The sequence below is a fragment of the Thermothelomyces heterothallicus genome (genome assembly GCF_042370625.1).
Source record: "Thermothelomyces heterothallicus CBS 202.75 unplaced genomic scaffold P884_scaffold_12, whole genome shotgun sequence".
NCBI classification, from domain to species: Eukaryota; Fungi; Ascomycota; class Sordariomycetes; order Sordariales; family Chaetomiaceae; genus Thermothelomyces; species Thermothelomyces heterothallicus.
This window is the reverse complement of record NW_027192573.1, coordinates 518,981-533,558: the sequence shown is the minus strand read 5'-3', so window position 1 is coordinate 533,558 and position 14,578 is coordinate 518,981.

Here is a 14,578-nt window from a genome sequence, read left to right as displayed (position 1 = left end):
ATATAGACTCTCTCTACTAGGCTATTTACTAGGCTAGCCCTATAGTTAGTTTAGTAGGCTTTACTAACGATACTAACCTTCTAGCCTTTGGGAAGGCTAAGGAGGCCTATAACGGCTAGCTATAGAGGGCCTAGGAGGCCTACCTATAGTAGGTAAAGACCCGGGGTATAGCCTTTGCCCTAGAAAAGTATAGACTTATCTACTTTAATAGGGGCTAGAAACAGTAGTTACGACCGCTAGAGCTCCTATAGCCTAGAGGGGGTATTACTACTATAGCCCTATCGAAGTTAGCTAGATTCCTAGGGGTCTAGCTAGACTAGAGGCTATAATAGGGCCCCTACTATATAAAGGTAGCCAAGAAGCTAGAAACCTAGGAGTTTACTCTAACTAGGCTTGCTACAAAGACCTAGGGCCCTAGCCTACTATAGGCCTACAAGGTCTATACCAAGTATATCTATAGCGCCCTAGCTTATAGGGCCTTAAACTTCTATAAGCCTACCAAGCTAGGGGATAAGCCAGAAGGCCCTACTAGAGAACTATCAAAGGCCTAATATAGGGCCCTTCAAGTAGTTACTAGGGCTTATAAGGCTACCCCTATCCGGTGCCTCGAAACGGAAGCCTAGGTACTACCCCTTAACCTCTATCTTAATAAGAGGCTAGCCGACTTCGAAGCTAAACTCGACTAGCTGCTCTTATAGGCCGGTGTCACGGAAATATACATGTAGATGCCACCTAGGCTACCGGCACGGATAGGCCAATCAAGCCGAAAGGACAGGAAGAACCAATCATAACATAGGGAGCACTACAAGCCCCACCGTACACTGGCTTACGATCACCAAGATTAGTGTAAAGTTACTAATCGCGATAAGTGGCTTACCAGGATCACTAACCAAGGACTAATTAAGGTAATCTAGGAAGGTTATATATATATATAGATAGTCACTCGTTCTAATAGACTCTAGAGTTCACTAGTAATAGTAACTTATAATCATAGTACTTATACCAAGTATCGCTAACTACTATAAAAGATAACTATAATGTTATTATAAACCCTTTGGCTTTACCAAATCCCTCAGACGACCTATACGTTTGTCCCGCTTAACCTACCTTCGTCTAAACCCTTTCAGAAGAAGTCTAAGTTAGGTTCGTCATACGTTGCTATCACTCCCTTTGTTCTATCATGGTTTAGAACGGAGGTAACTTCGACCTTAACATCGATATAGCTACCAGCGTTACAGCCGAACAGCTGCTCGCCTAGCTTGGTCAACTCCAATAGCGAATCCAGGAGTTAGAGATAAGGCTACTCAAGCTCGAATCAAGGAACTCGAGAACGGCGAAAAGCACTCGTAGAAACTGGTCAACGAGGCCTACACCAAAATCAAGGCGCTCGAGACTGCCAAAGCAAGCCGTATTAAGATCGAACTACCTAGTAAGTATAGAGGGATTAAGGAGGACCTTGTAGGGTTTTTGACCAACCTCCGATCCTACTTCTGGCTTAATAATGATAAGTTTCCGGATGATAAAGCTAAAGTCTTCTACGTAGCTATAAGACTAGAGGGCAAGGTACTTAGATAGTTCGAGCCTACGTGGAATAACTATCTTACTAAGGAAGACGAGGACGACCAAGATGCGTTTACGTAGGTAGTCTTTCGATCTTATGACCGTTTTGAAGAAGAGCTTTAAAAGGTTTTTAGCGACAAAGATGAGAAGATTTATATATAAGAAAGACTTACTAATCTCCGATAGACCAAGTTAGTAGCCTTCTATACTATATAGTTTAGATAGGATATACTTAAGTCTTAGCTTAATGACAAGGTATTGATATAATTATTTTATAATGGCTTAAAGGAAAAGGTTAAAGACAAGCTATATAAGTATAACTAGCCTAAAACCCTAGACGAATATATTATATAGGTTATTAGAATCGATGATCGGCTCTATATATAGGAATAATAGAAATAAGGTTAAATAAACGGAACTATAGTTAAGGCTAATAATAAGAAAAAGCAAGTATATATTAGTACCTTATATAGGATATATCTTAGAGCTATAGATATAGATATAATATAGAAGTAGGATAAGAAGAAGACGTCTAAAGATAAGTCTAATACTACCTACTATAACTATAGAAAGAAAGGATACTATAAGCGAGAATATCGAAGTCTAAAGAAAGACTAGAAACTAGTCCTAGGAAAGAAAACTATAGTTATTGATAAAACTACTAAGGATATTACTAAAGTAGCAGCTATAAGCTATAAAGATAGGGATAGCAATATAAATAATCTTAAATATAATAATAATAGTAAAGACGAATAGACACTATACTCCGAACTAGTTACTATAGACCTAGAAATAGGTATTACCGAATAGGATATAGTAGGAGAATATATACCACCGATTTCGATTCTCCTAGCCTTAAGGTAGTAGGGTTTTACGGTTATATAGAGATAGGATAGATTATAGACAACTAATACCTAAGAGATTAAAAGACCTAGACCGAATATCTTGTTCCTTTAGGAACGGATCGAATAGTACCGTAACAAAGTTTTCCGGCTTAATATAGAGTTATATAAACAAGATAGACGCCTAACTCGACTTGCCTAGTAGAGCGATAAGATAAGGGACGAAATAAAGGAACTCCAATATATTATAAAAACTATTAAAGGGGAATAGCCTATAATATATAATAGATCTAATAGTTATACCAAGCACTTTGATAATTAGTAACTTAGCTATAACGTATAGAACCTAGAATACTAGTTTATACGTATAAACTATAGAAAAGACAAACGTATATAGGAAAGCTATTAGAAGAAACATTCCTACCTTAGCATTAGGGCACCTACAGTCTATATATAGTAGGAAGGATTCGGAAAAGAATTCTAATATCTTCTAGGCAACGCTATATAACTATACCCTTAATATAAGGTATATATACAAGTACCCTAGTTCTAGTATATAGTATATAAATGCCGATACTACTTCCATAACAAATTCGAAAACAATTACTAGCCGACCCAATAGGAAAACGGGGATAGAAGTTTACGCCCTATAGAATAGGTCTACGACGCGGGAAACAGAGCGGCCAAATTACTCTAGAAGATCGAAACCTAGAGTCTAGAAGGCATTACGGTAGTTCCAAGACGAGCCTAGCCTAGGTACTACGGAATAGGACGAGACATATAGGACTTATACTAGAGTAACAATTATCTTTATTATAAGGACGAAAAGAAATCGCGAATTTGGGAGCTTTAGATGAAGCTATGGCGTGTACGATGGAAAGTAGAACGAACCTAATGGTAGGAAGCTATAAGCACTTAATGGCTCGCGGAAATGAGTATAATTGACGAAGCTGCCATTAGCCGAATAATCGAAGAGGTTAATACTAACCTAGGAAACGGGTTAAGGCCCTTCGGGGGGCCCGAAAACTATTAATGCCTATATAGCAGCAAGTGATAACGTAGTATAAGAGGAACTAGTATAAGAGATTACTATATCGAGACCTCCTAGTAGAAATATAGGAAATTGCTATAATCTTTAGACGATAACGACAAGATAAGCGACTATAGATAATAGTATAATAGAAGTAATACGAAATGCTTATATTAATAGATAGTAAAGTTGTCACGAATTGGCCGCATAAGGCGACCCGACAAGGCATACGGAACCAATTAGGAACCACAAGACCTAAGGACCAATCAGAAAGTGATCGCAGTGATCGCACTTCGATCAAGGCGAGCACCCAAACAATGATCGAAGGATCGCAGCAGCGATTACACGATCGGAATCTAAAGGGAACACTCAAGAATAAAGGAACCAGACAAGTATATTAGATAGATAGTCACTCGTTCTAGTGGACTCTAGAGTTCACCAGTAATAGTAACACGCTTCCTTACAATCACAGTACTCCTAATAGCATCGCACTACTATGAGAGACAACTCTATTGTTATAAACCCTTTAGCTTTACCGAATCCCTTAGACGACCTGTACATTTGTCCCGTATCACTTACCTTTGTCTAAACCCTTTCAGAAGAAGTCTGAGTTAGGTTCGTTACACGTTGCTATCACTCCCTTTGTTCTGTCATGGTTCAGAACGGAGGTAACTTCGACCTCGACATCGATATGGCTATTAACGTTACGGCCGAACAGCTGCTCGCCTAGCTTGGTCAACTCTAGTAGCGAATCTAGGAGTTAGACCAGAGAGACAAGGCTGCTTAAGCTCGAATCAAGGAACTCGAGAACGGCGAAAAGCACTTGTAGAAACTGGTCAATGAGGCCTATGCTAAAATCAAGGCGCTTGAGACTGCTAGAGCGAGCCGCATCAAGATCGAACTACCTGGTAAATACGGAGGAACCAAGGAGGATCTCGTAGGGTTTTTGACAAACCTCTGATCCTACTTCTAGCTCAATGACGACAAGTTTCCGGACGACAAAGCCAAAGTCCTCTATATAGCTATGAGACTAGAGGGCAAGGTACTTAGATGGTTCGAACCTATATAGAACGACTACCTTACTAAGGAAGACGAGGACAACCGAGACGCCTTTATATAGGTAGTCTTTCGATCTTACGACCGTTTCGAAGAAGAGCTTTAGAAGGTCTTTAGCGACAAAGATAAGAAGATTTACGTGTAAGAAAGGCTCGCTAACCTCCGATAGACCAAGTTAGCAGCCTCCTACGCCGTATAGTTTAGACAGGATATACTTAAGTCTTAGCTTAATGACGAGGCGTTAATATAACTGTTTTATAATAGCTTGAAGGAAAAGGTCAAAGACAAGCTATATAAGTACGATTGGCCTAAAACGCTAGACGAATACATCGTATAGGCTATTAGAATTGACGATCGGCTCTATATATAGGAATAGCAGAAACGAGGTCGAATAAACGGAACCACGGTTAAGGCTAACGACAAGAGAAAGCGAGCGTATATTAGTACCTCGTATAGGATGTATCCTAGAGCTATAGATATGGACGTAGCATAGAAGTAGGACAAGAAGAAGACGGCCAAAGACAAGTCCAATGTCACCTACTATAACTACGGAAAGAAAGGATACTACAAGCGAGAATGTCGAAGCCCGAAGAAAGATTGGAAACCAGTCCCGGGAAAGGAAACTACGGTCGTCGACGAAACCAAGGACGTCGTCGAAGTAGCAGCTACAAGCTACGAAGATAGGGATAGCGACACGGATAGTCTCGAATACGATAATAACGGCAAAGACGAACAGATGCTATACTCTGAACTAGTTACTATGGACCCTAAGATAGGCATTACCAAATGGGATACGGCAGGGGAGTATGCGCTACCGATTTCGATTCTCCTAGCCTTGAGGTAGTAGGGTTTTACGGTTATATAGAGATGGGATAGATCGTGGACAACCGACACCCAAGGAGTCGACCGACCCGGACCGAACATCTTGTTCCTTTAGGAACGGATCGAATGGTACCGTAACGAAGTTTTCCGGCTTAATACGGAGTTACGCGAACAAGATGGACGCCTGACTCGACTTGCCTAGTAGAGTGACGAGATGAGGGATGAAATGAGGGAACTCTGACGTATTGTGGAAACTATTAAAGGGGAATAGCCTGTGATATACGATAGACCCGATAGTTATACCGCGCACTTTAATGATCAGCAACTTAGCTACGACGTATGGAACCTAGAGTACTAGTTTATACGCGCGAACCGCGGAAAAGACGAATGTATATAGGAAAGCTACTAGAAGAAATATTCTTACCTTAGCATTAGGGTACCTATAGTCTACGTATAGTAGGAAGGATTCGGAAAAGAATTCCAATATCTTCTAGGCGATACTACGTGACTATACCCTCGATATAAGGTATATGTACAAGTGCCCTGGTTCTAGTGTGTGGTATACGAATGCCGATACTACTTCCGCGACAAATTCGAAAACAATCACTGGCCGACCCGATAAGAAAACGGGGACGGAAGTTTACGCCCTGTAGAATAGGTCTACGACGCGGGAAATAGAGCAGCCGAATTACTCTAGAAGATCGAAACCCGGAGTCTAGAAGGCATTATAGTAGTTCTAAGATGAGCCTAGCCTAGGTACTACAGAACAGGACGAGACATATAGGACTTATGCTAGAGTAACGATTGTCTCTATCACACGGACGAAAAGAAATCGCGAATTTAGGAGCTTTAGATGAAGCTATAGACTGTATGACGAAAAGTAGAACGGACCTAATAGGTAGAAGCCGTAAGCACTTAATGGCTTACGGAAATGAGAACGATTGACGAAGCCGCTATTAGCCGAATAATCGAAGAGGTTAACACTAACCTAGGAAACGGGTTAGGGCCCTTCGAGGGGCCTAAAAACCATTAACGCCCATATAGTAGCGAGTGGTAACGTAGTATAGGAGGAACTGGCACAAGAGACCACTATATCAAGACCTCCTAGTAGAAACATAGGAAATCGCCGCAATCTTTAGACGACGATGGCAAGACAAGCGATTATAGATAATGGCACAATGGAAGCAGTATGAAATGCTTGTACTAGTAGATAGTAGAGCAGAGATAAACCTGATTTTGCCGACACTTGTAAATTAGCTACAGATACCCTGGAGGATAAAATGGAAGCATAGTATAGTCAAAGAACCATTCCCGACGTAATAGGTATATAGGGAGACCGAACCGATCGACATTACTATAGCAGGGAAGACTATAGCAGTCGTATTTAGCATTATAGACATAGGTGACGACAAGGATATGATACTAGGACTACCATGGTATGAAGATTATAACCTAGACATTAGCTAGAAGAATGGTAGCTACCTACGACCCTAGACGGAGTCGTATTCGACTAGCGTGATAGGGAGCGTACAAGGATCGCGAATAGACGATACTCAAGGGAAGGCATATCCTACAGATCTACTACAAGAGATAGGCAGTGGCAGACAGACTACTACGGACTCTAGAAGAAGCGGCATAACGACACCGACATTGCGATAGGAGGAACAAGCTAAACCGCCGATAGCTGTTCTCTCCGTTGACGAATATAGAGCACTACAGTTAGAGTAATAGGTTGAGACAGGAGAAATCACTAGCATCGCCATAGACGGAACCAAATTCGTATACTATCAGAAAACCGAGAAACGAGACAAGACTGGGGAAGTACCGAGGGAGTATAAAGGACACCTAGCATTCGAACCAAAGCATCTGGAAGGATTACTAGAACACGGCCCATAGGATCACGAGATCAAACTCAAGGAAGGAGCACGACTAAAGTTCTTCAAGATCTATTATACAAGCTAGACGTAGAACGAAGAACTTAAGCGATATCTAGAGGAGAATCTTCGAAGAGGATATATCTGCCTGTCGATATCGCTAGTAGGCTACCTAATCCTGTTTATACCTAAGAAAGACGGAAAGCTATGGTTATACGTCGACTATCGGTAACTTAACGAATAGACCGTGAAGAATCGATACCTATTACCGCTAATCTTATAGCTCCGAGATTAGTTAGTAGGAGCCTAATATTTCACGTATCTTGACTTACTATCGGCCTATAACTATATATAGATCAAAGAAGGCGACGAGTGGAAAACGGCCTTTAGGACACCCTATGGCTACTACAAGTACCTCGTTATGCCATTCGGACTTACAAACGTGCTAGTAACGTTCTAAGCCCTGATTGATTAAGCTATCCGACCCTTTCTTGACAAATTTACGGTATGTTATCTTGACGATATACTTATCTTCTCCAAGACGATAGACGAACACCAAAAGTACATAAGAGTAGTACTAGACACATTATATATATATAAGCTATCAGTTAACAAGGAAAAGAGCGAATTCTACGTTAGGAAGACGGTGTTTTTAGGATACGAGATATCCCTAGGACAAATTCGGATAGAACCTTTAAAGGTTAAAGCCATCAAAGATTGGCCACGACCGACGTCAGTTACGGAAGTACGAAGTTTCATCGGGTTTGCAAACTTCTACTAGATGTTTATCAGGAATTTTAGAGCGATCGTATAACCATTATACGAGCTTACCAAGAAGAACGCTAAGTTCCAATGGGAAGAGCGACACAAGTAAGCATTTACGCAGATTCGCGATACCATTACCGAGGATCTAGTGCTGGTACTACCAGACCCCAAGAAGCCATTCGAGGTAGAAACGGACGCTTCAGACTACGCCATCGGAGGACAGTTAGGATAACAAGACGAGTAAGGGAAGCTATATCCTGTAGCCTTCTTTTCAAAGAAGCTTGACGGACCACGTCTTAACTACCTAATCTACGATAAGGAACTACTTGCGATTGTCGAAGCTTTTAAGGAATAGCGACCATATTTAAGCGGCATGGTCGAACCAGTACAAGTATATACAGATCACAAGAATCTACGGTACTTCGTAACGACAAAGGAGCTTAACGGACGACAAATACGATAGGTAGAATTCCTCGCGGAATTCAACTTCGAGATCCGCTACAAGAAAGGCAAAGAAAACGTACGAGCGGACGCTTTAAGTCGACGAACGGATCATACGGAAGGACGAACGGAAACAACACTACCGTTGTTCAAGGAACGAATAAACGGAACGCTATATCACGAAACGTAGACACCTGTAGAAGATGATCCACTCGACTCGTTCCTAGAATGTTATGTAATCTTTTGAGAAGAAAGGATTAATAAGGTATAATATTAAGTGGTACCTGGACTAGTGGTACCTAGCGAAGTGGAAGAAAAAGATGGGAAACTCTAGTACCGAGGCAAAGTATATATCCACGATAAAGACCAATAGCTACGAATGATTCGAGAACTCTACGAGTCGAAACTTGGAGGATACAAAGGAGTCACGAAGACTATCGCACAAGTTAGGAAACACTACGACTTTCCACAATTAACGGCACGAATTAAGGAAGTTATATAGAGCTGCGACATCTGCAATCGAAGCAAGACGGCACGATATAAGCCATACAGGCTACTTCAGCTACTGCCAATAGCTGACAAACTATAGAGTTTAGTCACGATAGACTTCATCACGAAACTGCTAGAATCCAAGGACACGGCCATAGGAGTGATCTATAATAATATCCTTACTATAGTAGATTACCTGACTAAATGGGTATACTTCTTTCCCTATAAGGAGTCCTAGACAGCTGAACAGCTGGCAGACGTAATCTATCGGCAAGTTGTATTAGTGTACGCTTGGCCGCAAGAATGGATCACCGACAGAGACACCAAGTTTGCATCGAAGTTTTAGTAAGCGTTAATATAACGATTAGGCGTTAATAGTAAACTGTCAATGGTATATCACCTACAAACCGACGGACAAACGGAGCAACTAAACCAGGTTATCGAGTAATATCTTCGCTCTTACATTAACTATTAATAAGACGACTAGGTTATACTATTGCCAATAGTATAACTCGCTTATAATATAACGCCGATAGAAACGACTAAAGTTATACCGTTCTTTACGAACTACGGATACGAAGTAGACCTTAGGTAAGGACCAGAGGTTATAGTGCCAAGAGCGGCAGTCAAAGTAGAACAAATGCACGTACTATACGAGAAGCTCAAAAGGGAGCTCGAGTTTGTCAGAACCAGAATAAAGAACTACTACAATAAACATAGGCACGAGGGACCTTACCTAGAGAGGGGAGACAAAGTCTATCTGATCGTATAAAACCTGCGAACCAAACAACTAAGTACGAAGCTAGACTTCAAGAAGGTCGGACCCTTCGTTATCAAAGAACGAATTTCGATATCTAACTACCGACTATCGTTACCGTCATCTATGTAACTACGGACGGATGTTTTTCATATTTCACTTCTCGAACCAGCACCGAAAAACGCCAAGATCGCTATAAACATTGAAGCAGAAGACAAAGAGGAAGAATAGGACATCGAGGAAATCCTGGATTTATATATTATTAATGGGGAACTATAGTATCTGGTCAAATAGCTTGATTTTAGACTAGAAGACAATTTATAGGAACTAGTTAAGAACCTGAATTACCCCGAGAAACTTTAGCAGTTCTATTAGAGGAACCCTAACCGACCGAAAGCGATGGACCCGAAACCAACCCGAAATCGGCTAGCAAGGACGGATCCAAAGGAACTTTAGGATATATGGAATCCTAAAGCTGTCCGAAATCGGCAGATACGTAAGACGGGGTCGAAGAAGATGTAGTAACCCTAGAAGCCTCCGCTACCGCCGCCGCTTTAGCCTCCTCACGTTCCACTCGCTCTAACTCCTCCACACTGTCAATACCCCGAGCAATGGCTCTTATCATCTTCTCAAACTATATCCGTTTCTATTTCCAAAGATAAAGGACCCGCTCCTTAGCAGCTATAAGCTCATCCTTAAGTTTTTGATACTAAGCCGCAATAGACCGAAGCTAAGCAGGAGAAACGCTAAGAACGTCGTAATTCGAATGCTTGCTACGAACGTACTCTATATATCGAGAAGAATCGCTTTTCGAAACCTCGCACGAACTAAGGCCTTTAGACTCGCACGGCGTACAAGGGCGTATCGTTAAAAGATTATCCGAGGAAAGAATCGCGGCCAGAAGATGGTTAGCACGAAGAGTCGACGTAGCAGGCTTAGACTTCGGCTTCTTTCTCACACGATTAGTTATCTTGACGACATCACGAAAGGAAGAAAGGAGGGGGATTAAGGAAACACGACCATATATAGAAGGGGGGGGTATTAACGCTATTTGAAACGGACCTAAGTCTTTTAAGGACGAAAGACCTAGGGGAGGGGCATCGTGTCACGAATTGGCCGTATAAGGCGACCTGACAAGGTACATAGAACCAATTAGGAACTACAAGACCTAAGGACTAATTAGAAAGTGATCGCAGTGATCGCACTTTGATCAAGGCGAGCACCCGAACAATGATCGAAGGATCGTAGCAGCGATCACACAATTGGAATCTAAGGGGAACACTCAAGAATAAGGGAACCAGACAAGTATATTAGATAGATAGTCACTCGTTCTGGTAGACTCTAGAGTTTACCAGTGATAGTAATACGCTTCCTTACAATCATAGTACTCCTAACAGCATCGCACTACTGTGAGAGACAACTCTGTTATTATGAACCCTTTGGCTTCACCGAATCCCTTAGACGACCTGTACATTTGTCCCGTATCATTTACCTTCGTCTGAACCCTTTTAGAAGAAGTCTGAGTTGGGTTCGTTACAAAAGTAGAGATAAACCTAATTTCGCTAATACTTATAAATTAGCTATAGATACCCTAGAGAATAAAATAGAAACATAGTATAATTAAAGGGCTATTCCTAATATAATAGGTATATAGGGAGACCAAACCAATTAATATTACTATAATAGGGAAGACTATAGTAGTTATATTTAATATTATAGATATAGGTAATAATAAAGATATAATACTAGGATTACTATAGTATAAAGACTATAACCTAGATATTAGCTAGAAGAATAGTAGCTACTTATAACCCCAAATAGAGTTATATTTGACTAGTATAATAGGAAGTATATAAGGATTATAATAGACAGGTACCTAGGGAGAGGCACGTTCTATAGATCTACTATAAGAGACAGGCAATAGCAGACAGACTACTACGGACTCTAGAAGAAGCGGTATAACGATACCGACATTATAACAGGAGGAACGAGCTAAACCGCCAATAGCTATTCTCTCTGTTAACGAATACGGAGCATTGTAATTAGAGTAGTAGGTTAAGATAGGAGAAATCGCTAGTATCGCTATAGACGGAACCAAGTTCGTATACTATTAGAAAACCGAGAAATAAGATAAGACTAAGGAAGTACCGAAGGAGTATAAGGGATACCTAGCATTCGAACCAAAGCATCTAGAAGGATTACTAGAACACGGCCTATAGGATCACGAGATCAAGCTTAAGGAAGGAGCATAACTAAAGTTCTTTAAGATCTACTATACAAGCTAGACGTAGAACGAAGAACTTAAGCGATATCTAGAGGAGAACCTTCGAAGAGGATATATCTACCTGTCGATATTACTAGTAGGCTACCTAATCCTATTTATACCTAAGAAAGATAGAAAGCTATAGTTATATGTCGATTATTAGTAACTTAATAAATAGATTATAAAGAATCGATACCTGTTACTACTAATCTTACGGCTCTAAGATTAGTTAATAGGAGCCTAATATTTTATACGTCTTGACTTACTATTAGCCTATAACTATATATAGATTAAAGAAGGTAACAAGTAGAAAACGGCCTTTAGGATACCCCATAGCTATTATAAGTACCTCGTTATACTATTTAGACTTACAAATATACTAGTAACGTTCTAAGCCCTGATTAATTAAGCTATCTACCCCTTTCTCGACAAATTTATAGTATATTATCTCGACGATATACTTATCTTCTCTAAGACGATAGATAAACACCAGAAGTACGTAAGAGCAATACTAGATACGTTATATATATATAAGCTATTAGTTAACAAGGAAAAGAGCGAATTCTACGTTAAGAAGACGGTGTTTTTAGGATACGAGATATCCTTAGGACAAATCTAGATAGAACCTTTAAAGGTTAAAGCTATTAAGAATTGGCTATAACCGACATTAGTTATAGAAGTACGAAGTTTCATCGGATTTACGAACTTCTACCAGATGTTTATTAGGAACTTTAGAGCGATCGTATAACTATTATACGAACTTACTAAGAAGAACGCTAAATTCTAATAGGAAGAGCGATATAAGTAAGCACTTACGTAGATTCGTAATGCTATTACCAAGGATCTAGTACTAGTATTACTAGACCCTAAGAAGCTATTCGAGGTAGAAACGGATGCTTTAGATTACGCTATCGGAGGACAATTAGGATAACGAGACGAACAAGGGAAGCTATATCCTATAGCCTTCTTTTTAAAGAAGCTCGACGGACTACGTCTTAACTATCTAATCTATAATAAGGAACTACTTACAATTGTTAAAGCTTTTAAGGAATAGCAACTATACCTTAGTAGTATAGTTAAACTAGTATAAGTATATATAGATTATAAGAACTTGCGATACTTTATAATGACGAAGGAGCTTAACGGATAATAAATATAATAGGTAGAATTCCTCGCGGAATTCAACTTTGAGATCCGCTACAAGAAAGGTAAAGAGAACGTACGAGTAGACGCTTTAAGCCGATGAACGGATCATATAGAAGGACGAACGGAAACAATGCCACCGTTATTTAAGGAACGAATAGATAGAACGCTATATTACGAAACGTAGACACCTATAGAAGATGATCTACTCGACTCGTTCTTAGAATGTTACGTAATCTTTTAAGAAGAAAGGATCAACGAGGTATAGTATTAAGCAGTACCTAGACTAGTAGTACCTAGTAGAGTAGAAGAAAAAGATAGAAAACTCTAATACCAAGGCAAAGTATATATTTACGATAAGGATTAGTAGCTACGAATGATTTAAGAGCTTTATAAGTTGAAACTTAGAGGATATAAAGGGGTTACAAAGACTGTTATACAAGTCAAAAAACACTACGACTTTCTATAGTTAATGGTATAAGTTAAGGAAGTTATATAGAGCTATAATATCTGTAATCAAAGTAAGATAGTATGATATAAGCCGTATAGGCTACTTTAGCTACTACTAATAGCTAGTAAACTATAGAGTTTAGTTATAATAGACTTTATTATAAAACTACTAGAATCTAAGGATATGGCTATAGGAGTAATCTACGATAGTATTCTTACTATAGTAGATCGCCTAACTAAATAGGCATACTTCTTTCCCTATAAGGAGTCCTAGATAGCTAAACAGCTAGTAGACGTGATCTATTGTCAAGTTATATCAGTATACGCTTGGTTATAAGAATAGATTACTAATAGAGATACTAAGTTCGTATTAAAGTTCTAGTAAGCATTAATATAACAATTAGGTATTAATAGCAAACTGTTAACGGCATATTACCTATAGACTAACAGACAAACGGAGTAACTAAACTAAGTTATTAAGCAATACCTCTATTCTTACGTTAACTACTAGCAAGGTAACTAGGTCATACTATTACCAATAGTATAACTCGCTTATAATATAACGCCAACAGAAATGACCAAAGTTATACCGTTCTTTACAAACTATAGATACAAAGCAGACCTTAGGTAAGGACTAGAGGTTATAATACTAAGAGTAGTAGTTAAAGTAAAATAGATATATATACTATATAAGAAGCTTAAAAAGGAACTCGAGTTTGTCAGAACTAGAATAAAGAACTACTATAACAAACACAGGCTCGAGGGACCTTGCCTAGAGAGGGGAGACAAAGTCTATCTAATCGTATAAAACCTATAAACTAAACGACCAAGTATAAAGCTAGACTTTAAGAAGGTTAGACCCTTCGTTATCAAAGAACGAATCTTAATATCTAACTATCGACTATCGTTACCGTTATCTATACGACTACGGACGGATGTTTTTTATATTTCACTTCTCGAACTAGTACCGAAGAACGCCAAAATCGCTATAAACATTAAAGCAGAAGACAAAGAGGAAGAATAGGACGTTAAAGAAATTCTAGATTTACGTATTATTAACAGGGAACTATAGTATCTAGTTAAATG